The sequence below is a fragment of the Apaloderma vittatum genome, unplaced genomic scaffold (assembly GCF_000703405.1).
Source record: "Apaloderma vittatum isolate BGI_N311 unplaced genomic scaffold, ASM70340v1 scaffold9234, whole genome shotgun sequence".
Taxonomy (NCBI): domain Eukaryota; kingdom Metazoa; phylum Chordata; class Aves; order Trogoniformes; family Trogonidae; genus Apaloderma; species Apaloderma vittatum.
Window position 1 is genome coordinate 23591 of NW_009712073.1, and position 20267 is coordinate 43857.

Consider the following 20267-nt stretch of genomic DNA (forward strand, 5'->3'; position numbering starts at 1 on the left):
AAGGCTGAAAAAACTACAATCCACATGTTAAGTAACTGTATAGGGCAGACCTTTTAAATACAAATGCTATGTTACAAAAACTTCTTGGAGGAACGGTACATCACCCGGCTGCTTTCATTTTCCATTAAGACTAGAATGAACAAGAAACTGACATTTAAGCATTACTTTACTAACTCTGAAAGGTCAGGAAACAAGTTCACAGTGTTAACTTATTAACTCAAAATCAAAGGAGCTCAAAAGTGACTGAAAAGACAATACCTTCTAACAAAAAGGGAAAATCTAAGGCAAAACTGTAACATATTATCAAAAAGGAAGGAAAACAAACCAAATTGTTTCATCTTTCAACACTAAACACAGCACAAGGAACAAGACTATCCCTGGGTACATGGAGACTGAATTCCTGGGACTACCCTGTCCTCTCCCCAGTTTTAGCTTTCTCTAGCGAGGCTCAAACACTCCATTTGCACTGCTAAATTTCATCAGTCCCCTTGAGTTCCATTACTTACTCTCCCAATACAGCTGCTACCAGAAAAAAGCCCTCACGTACAGGCTGGTAAGGAGAGACGCCAGAGATTCAGTGCGAGAATCATACCGGCTGGTCACACGCCTTGAAATCTGTAATGAACACTAGACATCCTCTTTAAAGACAATGCTCTACCACAAGCAATTACATTTGATGCAACATTTTTGTAACATTTTTCAACTCACAGAAAGCAGAGAGTAACACTCATTGAGATCCCTGTTGAATTTATAATAGTACAAATTGGAAACAGGATCAGTATAAAAGCTGACCTGCCACACAGTGTAAGACAGGGACATACAAGAAAAATATTAACAAAAATATTTTCACAATCTTACCATTATACACGTCTTCCTTTTTTTTTCCCCCCCCTCAGTAATTTTCTCACACTTGCAAAAAGATAAACAGAACTCAGATAAACAAGAGGCCACCTTCACAAAGACTTTATTTTCACATCACTTATTTACTTGACTGTTCCCTCTTCCCATATGTCATCCTGCTGCATTTATTTTAGGCCCTTCTGCTTTTAAGAGAAATCAAGTCAGATGGGTCTGTAACGGATCCAACAGCAGGTTTGGGGACAGAATCCAAAATCTTCAGGGCAAGAACACTGTAGTTCTCTGTCAATTCATACAAATGGTTCTCTACATTCCCTCTAAGGACAATCCCCTGCATCTCTAGAATAATCAGAAAATTAAAGCACTCACACTTTTTATTCTATGCTACAAGTTATAAATTATGATGGCACAGTTTATATCAAGATTCTCATAAAGATGAAAAACTGAAATTATGATTTCTCATTTCTAAGAAAAAAGTATAATTGCTGATCAATAAATCGAGGAAAATCAGTCTAAGTAAATGTTCCATACACTGCAGGGTTGTTTGGTTTATTTTCTTATTTTTTAAAGTTATATTTAACAGAAGGATCTGCTTGGAAGGTAAACAACCATTGGCAGATTTTACGAGAAGAAAAAACCTAAAGACAACTGTGCACATATTACTGATACAGACATGAAAAGTGCCATCATGCAATCAGAACAGTGACACACTAATAAACAAAGCTGTACAAATATGATACATAGTCAGCATTAAATTTTGAATTTTTCCCTGTATTAAACATGTTAGGAGTGAGAATCTATTTCTGCAGTGAAAGCATTGCCAGGAGTTATGTCTAAAGATAAAGCTGATTTTGGAGAATGTGAACTTCAGCATCCTGAATATAATGAAAAAAAGAAATGGAACAACACTTAGTATTTGCATGACTATCATCAGTGAATATTGTTTTAGAAGCCAAAAAAAAAAGTCTGCAGCTGAAATTTGCTCTACGCAAATAAGAAATTCAAGTCTAATACAAGATCTGCCTCAGCTCCTACTGCTCAGAGAGCATGCAGCAAATATACCAAAGGAAAAACAAGTTCAGTGAACACAACTCATTAGATTGATGGCACCGTAATCAGAAACGCATTTTTTCAGTAGGATGCTACCAGTATATGAATATGAAATAAGCTGTAAGTATCTTCGTTCTCTCCTTTGATGCATGTATCTTATCTAAACTATTGCTTCTTAGTCATCAGAATTTCTATAGAGAAAATATGCTGCATGCATGATTAAATCAGCAAGTCTCTCATACAAAAGCAAAACCAGCAGACTGATACTTAGCGATATCTTGGAAGTATTTCCTTTCAAGGAATTACTGATCTTGACCAAAACTGTACTTCTTTTTTTAACTCCATTCCCAATCGGAAAATTAGGCTTCTACTTCCTACATTACTTATGTCCATCCACTGATAAGTTACATGAAACACATATAAATGTTTAAAATCTAACACACCTGACAGCTATACTGCTTAGTAAAAGTTGTCATTTGAAGGGAATTGCTGCTATACATAGCTGTTGAGAAAACATGTTCCAAATACCAACCCAACAGAGCTGCGTAGCATTAAAAATAATATGAAATAATATAATTTATATTATATAATGTATAATGTAAAAATCATGAAAGTTCTCAAAATTTCTGATAAAAGCCCCAACAGTCCAATTTCACGTTTGGAAAAAAAACAGTTTAGTTGAGCAATGCTCTACCACATTCAACTAGCAAATGATAAATTATAACGATAACATAATACCCAACGTGAAGAAAGTAAGCACAGTTCCCTTGTGAAACTAATTTTCATAAATAAAATTTCATTAATAAAATTACAATTTACAAAAATTTACAATTATGAAGCAGATTTTAGAGTTAGATTTCAATTCTACAGAATTTTTTTTTTGCAAGTGACTAAAATTATTGTTTAGAAAGAAATAAAGTATAAGCCTGCTTCTCAGCACAACAGTGAAAAGACAGGTTGTTTGCCAGTACATGCATGACAACAGAAGCAGCAAAGTAAAAATATAGCTGCACGACACGTGGAGAGAAACAAACAAACAAAAAAATCCTTCAGGACTGAGATGAACTGCAGAGTTCATAAATATCTGAAGAAGCAGTAATACACATTTGAGTGGTAAAATGGTTTTTTCCCCCCCTCCTGAGTTTGCCTTTCCGATTGTCTTCTGGTGAATATCTTTTAAGTACTATGCCATGTTTCCTTTCAAGTGAAGGTTGTTGAAAATTCCTGAAAGCATTCTGCAAAGAGAGAGTACGCTGACAGCAATGATGAATAAGCTTGGTAACACACAACACAGCCACATTTCCAAATATAGTGTATCAGCTGCCTGGGCAAAAAAAGAAAAAAAAAAAAGTCATGCCAAAACTGGCAGCAAGAGGTGTAAATGATCCATCTCCCCCCTCCTAATACTGCTATTAAAGAGCAGCTGTATCAGACTTCGAACCTGTTTCTATATCACACACAAATAATAGTTTAATGACCTGTAAAATATCCCCCCTTGACTTAGAGCTTTAAGAAGTGAACGTATTCACCTAACAACTTTAGAACATAACCACGAGTTCTGTACAAAATTCCTAAAAGTATTAAAAAGGTGCCATCAAGTGCATGTGACTGCTTAAACATTTTATTTAAGAAAGCTAATACTTATGTTATTAGAGAGCTTGCCCATATCACAGGACCACATTTTCTTACGGAAGCAATGGCAAGCTTAGATGATAGAATATGCATCTTCCCAAACAATACTTCAGAAAAAAACCAATCCATTTATTAACAAAATTCCCCAGCTCTTCACATTCACATGACCACCAAGAAGTTCATTGCAGCGCTACATAGAGCTACAGTTAAGTTTGATAGGAACCGCCCTCCCCCCCCAAAAACACACCCCACCCCATCTAATAGACTACTATAAAGATACCTACACCTTTCACTCATTGGGTAGAAATGCAAGCCTGCAACCTTTTTCACAGAACTGTGAATATAATGATTATGCTAAGCAAGCACCATATTACTTTTTAAGTATTTAGCTGTATTAGTTTTAAAGAATCCATCCTATATGATACGGAATATAAGACATCTTATTTCTTCCGGGTACGTATCTCCCTTTCTTATACGCTTTTTTCAGAGGTCCAAAAATCCCTGCAGTGCTCTCTGTTACCCTCCTCATAGCTTTCAGTTGCCTCCACATGACCTAACTAGTCATGCAGCATCGTCTTTTGAAGGTTTCAATATAACCACACAACATTGGGCAACAACATCACCACACGTTGACTGACTTAACAAACAGGCTGAGCAGATTTTCAGCACAGCTTTTCCTCTAGCAAGTGGACCAATTTCTGTTTGAGTTCTCCCACTCTGCCAAAATTGATTAAAAACAAGTCAATGGGTGGAGTGAAATGAACTCACACGCTCCTATAAGCCTTATTTGTTTATGGAATAGTAAATCAGCCACTCAAAAATTCGCTGAGCTTTTTTACAAGAACCAAGTTCAGAATTTCCACAGCAGGAGTTATTCCTTCAAGTTTAACTTTGCTTCAAGGACTCAGTATATTTCCAATGCAGTATCTTAATATTGTATCTTCTTTAATTCACGTCCTTGTAGATGCTAATTACATTATGTTCTCATTATATAACAGCTCCCACCCCACGCATCTTTTGGCATATCCTAACACAGAAGGTGAGAGGTGCAGAGCTAGAATAAGTATTAAGAGGACAGATACCGGTCGACAAGGGCAGACAAGGAGAAGACAAGGGAATTCTCAAGCCATAAGAAGAGCACGGAGAGGTGAGTGTAGTAGGTGGGTGTGGGATACATTCCTTGGCTGCATCTAGAGGGAGGACAGATGAGTAGGAAGCTCACAAACCAGGCTTGTGATTTTTTTTTTCTAGTTTGATTGCCTAGACTAAGTCATTTTCCCCTCTACCTCAGAAAGGGAAGTGTATCATCTCTTCTATCAACATATGCTGAGCAGCCAGGGTCTTAAGGGACAAGCATAATGCTAATAGGCAATTGACAGGAGTTCTCCAATCTGCACGTAAGAGAACACAACTTTACACTTGATATGACCAAGTTTACAGGGAATGTGATCTTTTGCTTCCACTGATGAAGCTTTTTTTCTCCTAAACTTGAAACTTGGGTAAGAAGATAAATACATTTTACAGCAAATAGAAAGCATAAAATCAAGAAGTGCAAGAACAGTGTGGGTGGAGGAAGAGATCTGTGATCTTTAAGAAAAATTCAGCTTATACATTTACAATGAACACTATGTTTGCTTGTGAAAACCACCTACATCATGTCACTTGGAAACCACATTAACACACTCATCACTCCTAAGGTATTAAGCTAGATGTTCCCACTAAATAAATGATGAATTAGTTACTGGTTCAATCCCTTTCCCCCCAAGTCCCATTCTCTCATCTTTGCTGTACAACCCTTCCTGGTATTATTAACTCTCCTCTTCCACCACTGCCCTTTCCTTTTTCTTCCATTTCTTCACCTCCTCTATAAAGCTGCCCTTCAAAACCTCTACTAAATACAGTGTAATTGCAGTTGATCCTGTTTGTGTACTTCTCTAGTTTCTATTCTTCCATTTAAGTTACAAGCTCTTTTGGAAGTAGGACCTCCAGTGATTACAGGGCTTATAAAAAGGTAGTTCTTTTTTATTTAAAAAAACTCAAACTCATATCCTGAAGTATTGCTGTAACACTGATCATAATGATGCCAAAAACTTACAGAAAACACTAATAAGAGTACAGATAAAAAAGCCCATACTGTTTCCACTTGAGATTGCATTCCACTTAAAAAACAATGTAAATTTATATTTCCCAAGAATTCCCTTAGCTATAACCCACATTATTTCCTCCTTTAAGAGCTAGCTTTGATACACTTGCTCCTTGTGGCAAGATGCTCTACTCCGAAACAGTCCAATGCACAGCCCAACTAATAGAGAGTGCCCTGTTCTTCTGCTCTCCCAAAACAACTTACATCCTCAAATGCAGTTCCTTCCTGCTAGTTAAGAAACTGTAAACTCTCTTCTATACAAAATAAGGACTTCCATGCTTAGATTCTTCATCTGATAAAGTCAAGGATGGCACCTCCAGCAGCAGGCCATAGCTCCAGATAGGCATGTTCTGCAGGAAGAGGGGAGATCCCGGCACACAGATGTACTGGTTACATACTGCCGTTTTCTTCCAGTTCCATCTTATGAAATTATGTTAATCATCCCTCCCTCTTTTTCTAGTGTCTTCTATCCAGAGTCGAGACCCCATAAAGTCACAAGGCTTCTTCCTCAGGCTACTTGATTAAAAACCTCATAGCACATCCCCTAGTATTCTTCTATCTCTCAAGTACAGCATTGAGTAACACCCACCATCTCCTGGAGGAACACTGGGAACAGAAGTTGCTCTGCACTGTTTCTTTTAAAGTCTACAGTTTTCATTCTCATTTTTGTCTTCTTAATTTATCCTTTCCCTCCACCCTGTCTTTTACCAGGAGAAAATTAACAGTGGCAGCAACTAAGAGCAGGTACTTAGAAAGTTACAAGAAAAGCAGAAGGATTTTTCTCCAGTATGTTCACCCAGCTTCTTGCAGCCCCAGCTGCAATTTAGTAAGCTTCCCTTCTCCATAAGGTTGAAGAATTACCTAGGTCAACTTCTCCTACTTCATAAAGAATTTCAATTTTATTTTCCTTTCAAAGACCTGATTTAGCCATGTGATCCTTTTGGAATGCGACTCCACACACTTCCTCCCTCTGGTAAAGCAAATGAAATAGGCTGTCCCCATCACTTCTTAACAAGAACAGTCTTCCGCAGAAAAATTCTCTCTAAGTCTCGTGCTTTTTAATTCAGGTATTCCTCCTCACATCTTTTCTCTTCTTTCACAATCAGCTAGCAAATTTATTTTATCCTATTCAGGAGGCAGGTACCTTTTACCTCTGTCTCCACTCTCTGGGCTATTTGCTTCTCCCAAACATCTATTTTCTTCATGAAATCTACCAAGCCAGTGGCTGTAAGTTTCACTGTTCCTTAAAGTAGGCACAGTATCACATCAGAATTACAATCATCTAAAATTAACTGATTGAATGAGCAAAAACAAACAGAGCAAAAGAAAAATACCAATACTGTAAACATTTTTCAAGCTTTCACTAACGAAAACGACTTACTGTCAAAAAAAAAATCATTAGCAATATATGCCTATATTCTTAATGCTTTCAGATGATGCTTTATTTCCTCTTCCTATAGGATGGGTTTGAGTACAGTTACAGTATATACATTTGTCACTAATTTAAAAACAGTTAACGCCATTTAAGTACATCAAAAAACATGACACATCATTTTTGCTTTTGTACTTGTATAGAAAAATCCAGTTCATGCAAAGCATTAATTTTTCAACAGGATCCTACTTTTACTTAATTCTACAGTTGGGCTGTTATACTAAGGCATAAGACAGTCACATGATGGACTTGTGTTTCAATAAACCCAGACGTAAAAGACATTTTGATTGCGAGAATATTGCTTACATGTTTTACCTTGGAAGAGCTGTTTGCTATGACTCTGTAATCTCAAAAGCAACTCCCTCAACACAGACAAGAAACTTCAAAAAGGTTTGGTTCACTAAAGGAATGAGATTAGTGGCTGTCAAGAGGTCCCCTCCAAATGCTCACATAAGAAAACTTCCCCAAATGGTAAAACCACAAATACAGAACTGTTAATACTGCCCCAAATTTGTATTGGCCGGTATATCACAGCTACACAAGGCTTACAGAAAGTTACTTTGATTTTACCTATTATCCTGTACACATACATCAGGAAATAACATACTATACAATATTTCATTTCAAGCATTCATATGCTAAGACATGAACTAGTAACTATGCACTTAAACTGATTTGTAAAGTCCCAAAAATTTCCAAAACAGCTCCTGTGATGGCTTAACACAACCTGTTCTACTTCCCACTGCAATGTGCCAACAAAGCTCAAAATCACTTTAGTGCGTCATTTCAGACAGTGACTTCTTGAACCATGCTAGCACGCTCAATGTGCTTGTTTCACAGGGTAAATACAGGATAGTCACTAAAGCTACTTCATGTAAACTTTAATATCAACAATGACTTATGTGATCAGGAACTGGGACCTTTTACCACTGATCCCTGTATTTTGCTTAGAGACAGGTGAAGGGACAACAGTAAGAAAAATGGCCACTGCTCATAACTATGAAGGCACAAAAAGAGTTAAAACATAGTAATTCTATATTAACAGAGCAACTCATTATGCTGCTGCAAAATGAACAGCTAAGAGCAGAAGTTCAGTCGCCATTCAAGACAGCTGACAAACATGGAAATTTTGACAAAGCCTTTCAAGCAATTAAAAACTTTAAGATGATAGTATCTAAGGATGCATCACATCAACAGGAACTGGTTTTTTAACCCAAAATGTACATTTCACACAGATCAGCCTTCAGTGCAACTGCTTCTTAGTCACTAAGAATCAAAAAAGAGGCAGCACCTCTTTAAAGAGGTGCAAATAGTTCTAACTAGAAGTTAACTCATTCCTTCAGTTGTTGGGCAGAAAAGTGTGCAGGTGTAGCATCAGATATATATTTTGTATGCAAGTTCTCCAGGATGCACTGAAAAGACTGGATGCATATTTGATACACATTACTATATATTATTACTGCATTGGCTTCATGTAACAGCTAAAGCAAAACAAACTGAGCCTGGCTAAAGAGCAAAAAACCAAGTTTTGGGGGGGTATTGCAGCACTGATTTAAGTCCTTTTTAAATTGCATTATAGTCAATGGCATAAATAATACACAACTAAGCAATAACATATATTCCAATTAACTGGAGTGTCTCCAAGTAAAAGATTTAAAGCTGAAGACGCCTAATGCCAAGGACTACTGCTTAACTGCAACAATAACTCCACCTAAGCGGAATGCCCTCAAACAACCTGGTAGCAATTGGGCCCATGATTATTTCTACGCACTGAAAAATTCTCCTATCAGTTTTGTTTATTTTTTGTCTTAACACCTTTGCCTATCCTCTGGTTTCTACACATATTGCAACTTCAATATGGTTTACTATTGCCTGCTGGGCTGCTCCTTTCCCATCAGATAATTATGTAGGGCTGTCATGCTGACAACCCACATCTCCAATCACAGCATTGGCAGCAGATCTAAAAGCGACGCCACAGTCCCTGGGCCCCTCTCATGTAAGTAATCCACACGTTTCTCCTGCAAGCAACTAGGTCATACAGCTGTAACCATACATCACATCCACCATGTCCCTTTCATTCAGAAGGACTTTCTACCCACAGTCCTTTGCAACACTTACACGAAGTGACAAAAAGCCATCTTGCAAATCTCTCTAATGAAAAGGTGGAAGGAAAGACAATATCTACAGGAGAAAAGGTTTTACAAGCTTTAAGACCTGCTCTATGCTATGCAGCAGCATATTTGATTCTTGTCCTCAATATTAGTTTCATTATACATTCATGTCTTGAAACAACTTCAATTGGCTGAATGTTTCAGTACCACTGCTGAAACAAAACAAAACAAACAAACAAAAAAACCACCAAAAACCACCACTTACAGATCTATATTTGGACACTGAATTGACATTACCCAGTGTGCACAATTAAATTGTACTTCAAGTTATAAATATCTGAATTCAGCTACAGTTTTGTGTTGTTTCCTGGAATACCCTGTCCTTACAGAAAAGAATCAAAGCAGTTTTAAAATAACTGCTGTACTTTCTCTAGCTAAGAATGAAGCACAGCTGTTCACCAAGCTTCTGCCCAGAGCACATTAACTCCCTAAAGGTGTGCTCAGAGATGGTTCTGTTGACGCTTCACCCCGACCAGCAGTGCTCACTATCAGACCACAAGGAACAAAGCAGATCCCAACGGCACCGAAGTGCCTGTTCAATGTATAAGCAATGCCAAGGACTTCGAGGCTGCAGCCAGGAACAGCAGCATAAACTAGTGTCAACAAGGAAAAGATAGATGGTATGGAGAATTTCAATGGGTATTAGGGTGCCTTTTCTTCATCTTTCTGGGACATGTGGGAATATCTACATCAGTTAACGTGCTTGCTGTTAATTCTGAAAGACACCAGGCAGCTCATGTTGAAAGAGGATTGAGTTCATGGTAGTACGGAGGAAAAAAAAGAGGTTTGGAGTGGCACTCCACCTCCATGACAACGTGCTGCACTTTTTCACACCCAGATAATATGCCTGTGTTCCTGCTGTGGGTGTGGAGTGACATCAGCTAGTTGAATATATAAAATTAAAAAAATCATTGGTCATTCTTGGAAATGAATCAGCATTACTATCATTCATTTAATATGTACTCATGAAAAGTTTGAGGAAAACCAAGCTCTGTGCTCTATGGTAATCTTGTACAACGTTGCCAATATATAAATTGTAGCACTACACAGATTTACTGTAACACCAGTGACAAGAAGCACCTCTGGAGTATTTCCTAATAGCTCAAAGGAAAAACTTTCCCAATAAAATTGTTACAGACTTGCCTTGTTGCAGAGCTAATGATTAGGGGCTTTGGGTTTTTTTGGCTGGGAACCCTCACTGAAGAGATCTCAGTGCTCAAGCCCAGTTATAATTATACTTCAAGATACTGTAAATTTAGTGTCCTTGGAAAACACCCAGGGCAGACCAAGCACTCAGCATTTCTAAATTCCATAAGAATATTATTTTGACAGTTTGGAGAGGAACTTCTGACAACATTTAAGTGCTACATTGTAAAAAAATAATTTAAGAAGCTTCTGCTGTGAATGCCTGATAAGTGATGTAATTGAGGGCTTAACAGTCAGAAAGCCTTCCAAACCCACTTGCCTTAAGCCCGCTCCCTGTCTAGTAGTTAAAATGGTGACTATTCTAGAAAGCATGACCAGAAGAGTCAGGAAAAAAAAACAGTGGCAGTTTTCTTCTTTTTTTGTTCTAGACCTTGAAAATGAAGGAGTAGGTTCCTCCAAGACCCTTTTTAGATTCTGGAATTCAGAATTGGCCGCTCTAGGCCTTAAGAATTTCCTCTATGTTTATTCAAACTACTGACACTGCAGTAGTTCAAAATAAGGCATTTACTGGGCTGTCAGGAACAAGAAAGGTGCAGTGATATTAAGTATTAGTTGGCTTCATCCCTGAGCTTTCAGATGTTTTACAAAGTAATAGATCACAAGGCACTGGATACTGACATCAACTTTCTATAATTTTAATCCTCACAATTCAGGACTATAGTAGAACTGCTTGGTAGTAGTTTTTTAATATATATATATTTTTTTGCAGGCAACAAAACAAATACTTTGAACATTTATATTAGTACACACATTAGAATAAATGCATTGCACCCTCTAGTCACAGAACGCATCCAGGAAGATTGCACCACTTTCTGAACAAAGCCCTCTTCTTTGTATTAAGGAAGAATGATTGAACACAAGTGCCTCAGATGTACTTATGTACTGTTAACATGCTGAAAATCAGTTTTTCTCCCCTGCTTTGATTTGATGCAAACCACTAGCCATGGCACCAACCTATCCCTCTGACTCCCAGGGAGGCCACGCACCAAAACCCGGAGTCGGGCTTACCAGATTCTACAAGCAACATTCCGAAGTGTTTGGAGATAGGAACCATTTCTATAGTCCCCCTATGAATCCTAGGAAGGTATGTCTCGCCTCCAAACTGGGGCTTCAATGTTCTTCTTTCTAACTACTTGCATTCCCATTTCCCTGGGGCTCTCTCAGTCCTGCACAGCCAGCATAGATAACCCAGTTTCTTCAGATTCCAGTGGTTTAGATTTTCAAAAGTCCCAGGTCTCTGGAGATACAACAGCTTTCAATCTCATCTTAGACCTTTATGGCTTCCTGTGCCACAGTAAGGAGCCACAGCTCAAGAAGCTCAGAGGCCTGATGCCACAGCTAAAGCCCTGTCTCATTCACCAGGAATACTGCTGTTTCTTCTTCTCTGGTAAAGGACTGTGAACTGGACATCACATCAATGAGCAAGCCATATCTGAAACACTTGCAAGATGAGTTTTATATCCATCAGAATGAAAATTTGTTCCTGCTTAATACAATTTTAAGAACAATAGAAAAAGCATCAGAATCACTCCTGACAAGTGGCTGGTACAGTTAGTATTCTGCTTCCCAGTTTATAGCTGAGTTTCCTTGCTTTCACAAACAGAACCACTGTCTACTAGTCTGGCAAATCTCTAGACATAAAGAGATGACACTTCCACACTGACCAATTCTTCCTTTCAGAACACAAAGGACAGAACTGAATATGAACACTATTATCACAGAGAAGCTGCTCCTGACATCTTGCTGCAGGTGATACTGGTAAATCTCTGCCCACTAAAGAAAAACACATTCTGGGAACAGCAGTACTTTCCAAAACCAGACTGCTCACGTCCTATGCTTTAGGCCAACATGTCGCATACTGTCAGGGTAGAAGTCTGCAGAAAAGTGCTCAAATCAGCTTTTTGTTATTAACCCAATCTCGCATTTCTGAGAGTTTTCTGGAGGAGAAAAAGTTGTGTCTTTACGGAAGGTAACACATTCCACAACATTGCAAAGAATTTTGCTTTCTTCAAGTACAACAGTAAAACCCTGGTAACAAAAGTTAAAACTGCATTACTACATTAACTTCCCACCTTCAAAGTAGGCATACACCATATCTTTAAGACTATGACCTTTGTTTACTAGAATTTGCAAGTTTGGGGCTGTTCGTATGAAACTCTACACTGTATCTCCAAACCACTTGCAGAGACCACCTACAAAACGCCACTGAATAAAGCGAGCAGTTATCACATTAGACTATTGTTTCATTTTAATCTTCTAAATGGCCAAACTTGAAGTGCAATGGTTCAGGTTTTTATATTCAGACATTGATTCAAAGATTTAGTAAGCCAGAGAAACAGGCTGTACAAGTCAGGCACCTTGCAGTGACAGAAGGAAATCACAACATTATCTGTCACTGTCTTGAAAGGGGAAACTTTATTTTCTAATAAAGCATTAAGAAATGTAAAAATTTTGATTTAATGAACTCTTACAGATCTCACTATTATTCCCAAACATCATCTGGGAACAAGGGGAGAAATAACTGCTTGAATGCTGACTTTTAGGAAAAGGGGCAGAGAACAGGCACCAACCTGAATTTGACAGCCACATGAAAAGCCAACAGTAATTTTCTGCAACTCTAAGCTTTACAGTTATATCAGCTCCTTTACTGTATCTGCACACAAAGCCTCGCAAATCGGTCTGACAACATCCATTTTACTTGCTCCTGACTGACAGAATCAGGTGCAGCATACTCCAGAGGGAATGGATGCTTCTCTATTTTAGGGAGAGTTAATATATTAATATGCTATCAATGCAACTCTGCTTGGCAAAGTGGAAGATTAAATGTTGTTGCTGGTCATCCAAACCAGACAGCCACATTTTCTCTCTCACCAGCCAACCCTTGCTACTTTCTGCTAAGCCTAAAAATACTGTTCCAGCAAAGTTCCCCAAGGAAAGAAACTCATCCATACACAGCTCAGCTTTCTTCTGAGTCGCACTTTATTTGGAGAAGGCAGCAACAAAAGAAAAGATTATCCAGTTGCAAGATCATAGATACATGTACAACCGCCTCCAAGCATTAAGACATACTGGGAGTATCCAGACTCAGGCAGTATTACACTCCACAGTGAGCAGTAGTAGTTATAGAAGTGCTGCTGACTTAGAAAGGTTAGGGATGGAGTACCACAACAAGACTGTTAGTCTCATTGAGTTCCTGAATCCTAACAGCTCTAGCCACATCACTTGGAAGCTCATAGAGCACTCAAATGCCACAGCCTATACAAGGCAATGGAGCATTGACTCACAAGGTTGTGAGCCTATTTTGAACAGTCAGTTTTGTTTATGTAAAAAAGCAAAAACACCCCAAACTTAAAACCTGGATAAATGGGTCACAGGCTTTTAGATACGAATCAGTAGCTACTTCCTAATTACATGTTCAACAGCAACAAAAAAAACCCCAAGGATGCATTAAAGAAATGCTTTTTATCAAGGGTGCTGTTGGTAGAATTTAATTAACCTGTAAATACATGCAGGGCATCAGTGAAGACTGGAAGATCTGAATATTTTATCACTGGTTTTGATGAATTAGGAAGCCCAACTTTGTGAACATTGATAAATCTCTATTCCATTCCATCAAAAGTCAATGGAAGAGCATATTGGCAACAACTAGTTACATCCCAGTGAAAGTCTGAAAAAACAATTTAAAGAGCAGAATAAGGTCAAGTGTCCATCAAAGCAGTAAAACAGAATCTCACAAGCACTGAAATGCTACAGGTAATAAAAAGTAACAAAAATCATCCATATGCCCAAACAGAACACTTTCACCTTTAGATGGAAGGTTTCAAAATGATAAATCAGTCTGATGTATTTATTAAAAAAAAAGCATCAAATGCTACAACAAATCTTACATAGCTTCCAGGAACCAGAGATTTCATACAAGAGGATAGCTTGGCACTTGCTAACTTGGGCATCTGTTCTTGGTTCCACAAAATATGCTCTAGTGGCCTGCTACTTTTTCACCTCTTCCAAGAGCATGCAACTGAAAACTGGAAGATGGAAAGAAAACTATTCTGCTACCGTTTCATATTTTTTTTAAGAACTGTAAAAGGTGATATTTCAACGGCCACTTCCTCCGAGCTCATGAATGGTCCATCCCTATGCGCAAGATGTTAAGCAAAATTGGCAGGAGGTCTGCATGAATGAACAAGAAGCTCCTCACAAAGAAACAGAAAAGGTGGAAACACGGCCAGGTGAACCAGGAGGAAGCAAGATACTGTTTGAGCATACAGAGACGGATTTAAGAAGGCCAAAGTCCAGTTGGCGTTGAATCTCACAATGAACAAGAAGTACAAGACAGACAGCAAGAATGGGTTCTACACGTGCATTAGGAGCTAAAGGAAATAAGACTAGGCAAGGTGTGAGATTGCTGCTGAATGGGGCAGGGGACCTGGTGACAGAGGATATGGAAAAAAAGACTGTGATGCTTTCTGCCTTCTTCACTGATAAGACATACATTCAGGAATCCCAGGCCCTGAGACCTGATGTAAGGAAGACTTGTTCTCAGTGAAAGAGGCTCAGGAAAAGAAACATGTAAATGAACAAGAAAACTATCACAATCTCATATTGGAAGGGACCGCTGGAGGTCAATTTGTCCAATATGCCTGCTCAAGCAGGGCTACCTAAAGCCAGGTGCCCAGGACCATGTCCAGATGGCTTTGAATATCTCAAAGAATGAAGATTTGGTCACCAGCCAGTGCTCAGACATCTTCACAATAAAAAAGTGTTTCCTCATGTTCAGAGTGAAGCTTCTCTGTTTCAATTTTTGCCTGCTGCTTCTTGTCCCGTCACTGGGCACCACTGGGAAGCTGGCTCTGTCTTCTTTGCACCCTCCCTTCAAGTATTTATACACAATGAGAAGATCCTACCAAGCTCTTCTCTAGGCTGAACAGTCCTAGCTTTCTTAGCCTTCTTTCATATGAAGAAAGTCCTTTAATCATCTTAGTTGTCCTCCACCAGACTCTCTGCAGTAGCTCCATCCCTCCTGTACTGGCGAGCCCAGAACTGGACATAATACATCAGGTCTCACCAGTGTTGAGTGGAGGGAAGCTGCTGAAGCAAGTAAACTTGGAAACCATTTGCACACATGTGAAGGGCAAGGTGACTGGGAATAATCAGCAGACATTGATGAAGGGGAAGTCATACCTGACCACCCTTGTAACCTTGCTGGGAAAGGAGTGGATGCTGTTCATCTGCAGTAGAGCTTTTGACACTGTCTATAATCACATCCTCACAGATAAGCTGATGAACTGCCAATTAAGTAAGTGGACTGTGAGGTGGACTGAAAACTCGCTGCACTGCTAGGTTCAAGAGGTTGTGACGAATGGCTGGAGGCCAGTCATGTGGTGTACCCTAGGGATTAATACTGCAACCAAATTGTATACCATCTTCAACGATGACTTGAAGAACGAGACAGAAACCCACACAGATTCACAAATTATATAACTGTAGACACTGAGACACTGTTCATTTTAATTACTTAGAAGCAAATTTGCAAAACTAGATCCTTCAGAAGTCTTTGTCAGAAATATTTCAATACAAAAGTTCTCAAATCCAAAAGCTCATTCTCTCAGTACTCGAGGTTATTATGCAGCTACATCTATAAACTTTGTCATCCAGTAAAAATAATCAAATGGCTTCAAGAGCAGTCACAAAGACAAGTAATCCATTCCCCCTAGAAGGCCTGGCAGGGGCAGGAAACAGCCTGCACCTCATGCTTGGTTGCCACCATCCCCTCCTCACAAAGTAACTCATATTACCTTAAGTTACAGGCACTGTTTCCTTCTGAGCAAGACACAGCATATGGGAGGTACTGAACCATCAGCACAAGTTCCATTGAAGTGGAAACCCACACATTACATCCTCTTCCCACTTCACTAAAACGATACCCATGTGAAAACTTTGGGTGCTAGTGCTATAAAGCATTAAAGACACAGGAAGATTCTGCTATTTCTGTTAACTATTTGCTAAGAAATACAGGGAGCATTTGCAATGTAAGAGACTTAGTTTTACTGAGGATTGCGTTGATTCCACCACTGTATAGCATACCACAAAATATATACAAATATATATATATATATAAAGGAAAAATCTAAAAGTTAATACACATGCTAGAATCAGACTGCTGACACAAAAGTCCCAGAGATGGACTCTCCTCCTTTCAGTGCAAGCTGATCACACTCTTAAGAGAAATAACTGAAAAGTTATTGGAACTGATACAGTTTACAGCCCATCTTTAGCTACAAAGACAATTTTGGCCTACATTAACACCCTGGCTGAAAACTCTGGTGGTTCAGGCACTGCTGTTCAGGCACTTCCAGGACAAGTCAGACAATTCTTTCAAAGATATTGGCAAGACATTCAGGAGTAAAATGAAACAGGAAACAGATACTAATCTGTCATCCCTAATCCATTTTGGCCTTTAACTTTGGGCTCAAAAAATCTGAAAAGTAAAAGAAATCTCCCAGATTATAAGCTATAATCTATTTGGATTCCTAATAGGGTATTAGCAGCTACAGTCTCAGAAACATACTTTTTGCCTTATGTCTATCTTATGCATTACTTCGATATGGCCAGCTTCAGAGCATATAAACACCTGTTCACATGTACTCACTTGAGATAAAACTGATCTCACGCAGAGTCATTCACATTTCTGCACACTTCAGCCCCAGCTGGAAAGACAGGTGGAATCCTCCCTGCCACGGACGGGTTTACTGCTCTAGCCTGGTAAGAGGCTCCAGAATTCAAATGCAAGACTTCAGTGCTAATTCTTCCTTACTTCAAAGAAAGAAAACGCATTAGCAGACTTGCTGAACAGAATGGGAAGTGGTAAAGGACCGACAGGGAGAGATGGAGCAACTGAAATAGCCATTTGGTGAAAGAGATGCTTGCAAGAGCCAATGTAGGGCAGAGCAGCTAAAAACAGAAAAACAGAGCAAAGAAGGTTACAGCAAAGGAAGGGCAAGAGCAAGAATGCAAAGCAGCGTTAAGACGCTCTTGGGCACTGAACTTGCCTTTTCGTTACTACAACACAAGCCTCTTCCAAGCCAAGCTCCAAACACACGAGACTAAAGCCAGACAACGCTAACAGGGCATTTTCATGGTACAATGAGGAGCTATCATACTTCATTTAAATTTGAGAGGTCATTTCTCATATTTTACACTGCGTACATTCTTGGTTAAAAACATTGAACACCCAAAACTAGGCCTAGAAAGCTGAAGCATCTTTAATAACTTAGCTGGCAAGGGATAGGTAGAATTAAACTAATAACCCGGCTATAAAAAGCCGTACTGTCATAGGTTTGCCAACATTAGCACAAGTCTAAAGCATCTGGAAAAGAGGGAAGATTGAATCAGTGCTGTATATACTGCATGTGTTTACCCTGCAAAGAACAAACTTCACTAATCTCATTTTGGTTTCAAGTTAAGGAAAGGGTGACGATATATAAATATTACTGTGACACTGGGGAAAAAAACCCCAAACCTTTGCACAATAATATCAAAAGAAGTTACAAAAAACAGCTACATGTTTGGTGCTTACAGAAAACACCAACAGAGTTAGCTAATTGTTGGGAAGCAAACTCCACAAGACATTTAGTCTTTTAATTAGAATTAAAGAGAACACATCTTGACGATATTCTGACTTGGGATACTCAACATACTCCTAACATACTAAAAAAAAATAATTAAGTACCATCAGTCTGACATTATTCTTCCCCTTCCCACCCCTCCAGCTCTGCAGTCAAACCTAGTTAGACACTAAATACAAGACTGTCTCAAATTAAATATAAACTTCTGGTAAGAAATTATTAATTTGAGTGTAACACAAAATGTTAAAGGGCAAAGAAAATGGTTATATTCGAGACAACATCCCAAAGAAATATGCATTTCACAATTACTATCACTTATCAGCTTGCTAATTACGAATTAGTACATAAATGAACTACAGGATTGTCGTTATATCCCCCACCTTCCATTAAACCTTAGAAAGAGTGCTTCTTACTATAAACACCTCACTCATCTTCTAGGGAAGATAGCTTACTAACTGCCCCACAGGAAACAACTCAAGCTCTTTTTTAATCATTAATAACTCCTCTTGACCCAGCTTCTCAGAAAACTATTTGACCAGAAAAAGTATTTACTTTTTGCAGAAATGGCAATAAATGGACTGTTAAACTCTAACTCTTTGCCAACCTACTTTTGTCATTTCATTTCTTTGCTTGAGTGTAGCTCCTCCCAAAGACACCCACAGACTTTTTTCCCCAAATTCCTTTTGAGTAGAATTACCTAAAAACGCCCTAATCCCCTGCTTTGATTTGCATGTTTTAAAATATGTTCTTCATTTAGAAAATATTAACCTGACTTTCTAAAATGTAACTCCTAACTGAAAATGAAGCAAGCTGACCTCACTCACCAGCATGGACAGTCCTTTAACAAGCAGTGAACACTATGACATTCTGATAGCAAAAATACCGTCCCCAGAGATCTCCAATACTCATAAACTGTCTCTTTCTTCCAAAGAGCATCCACTAGGGAACTCAGTTGCTGAAAACTATCCAATATATCAGTTTAACTGTATAACGAGCACTACTATGATTAAGTATGTAATCCTTTAGATACAGTAGGTATGCCTAAGTTCATTATATCTCTTACAACAAAAAAAATCATCAAGATGGATGCTCTTCCATGCAGACAGGCATAATACAGCTATTTTTAAATTATTTACAATATTGAAATTACAATCCTATTTCAAGATTCAGATCTGACTTCAGCTACAGATCAGCCATCTCCAGCTGGCAACAGCAACACACAGATGACAAATGATTTCAGGGTTTGCAGCATTTCTCCCTTCCAACACCCTAAATCATTTCTAGGCATAGCATGCCAAGGATGCATTTTCAACTGTACTTCAACATATAGTTTAATCCAGCTTGCTAAACATAACTGAAAGCTCTATGAAAGCGCAGGCCGGCATGCTTGACTGGTAAGCACCTCCGCTTTTGTTCCCACCACACCACTCCCTCCAACAACTTGTACACTAGTTTACTATTTCTTAGCAGTATCAGAAATGCAGAATGCTACAGCTGTTTACACACCTACAAAATACTACGTTTCCCTTTATAGTTACAAGCTTACAACAACTGAAAGCAGAAAACACTTGTAAGAATTAAGCTAACATTAGTAGCAATTTTCGAAAAACAAAGCTGTCACCTGAAGAGGTAGGTGATTATGTTACATGCTCTTTGAAGGAACAAAAGCAGTTTGCTTCTAACTTTATCTCATAAGTGAGCTTAAGTTCCAAGGGCAAGTCCATCCAAAGCAGCAGATACAAACTTGGGAAAAGACCAACCTTGAACTAAGCTGTGGGGTACAACTTCCAAAAAGAAGAACCAAGCTTGATCTTAAAGCATTTGTGCAAAAACCTCAATGCCACTTAAATTCACAATTTAGGAAGTTGCTAAGAATTAGACAAATGCAAAGCGTGCCCTCAGCTTAAGCAACTCTAAGCAGGTGTTGCTGGGAAAGAAGGAAAAAGAGGAAGGGTTCACAAGAAGTCCCACCTCAGCAGCTGCTGTAGCAACAGGGAAAGGCTGAAACACCTAGGCTGTTTTAGGCATAAAATCCTCGTACGTCAACAGTTTAAATGACAGTTGGCCTAAGAGCTGAAGATTCATTCCAGTTTTAAAACCCTTTCCCCCACCCGTAAAGAGGCTTAATCCCTTTACTAAAGCAAGTAGGA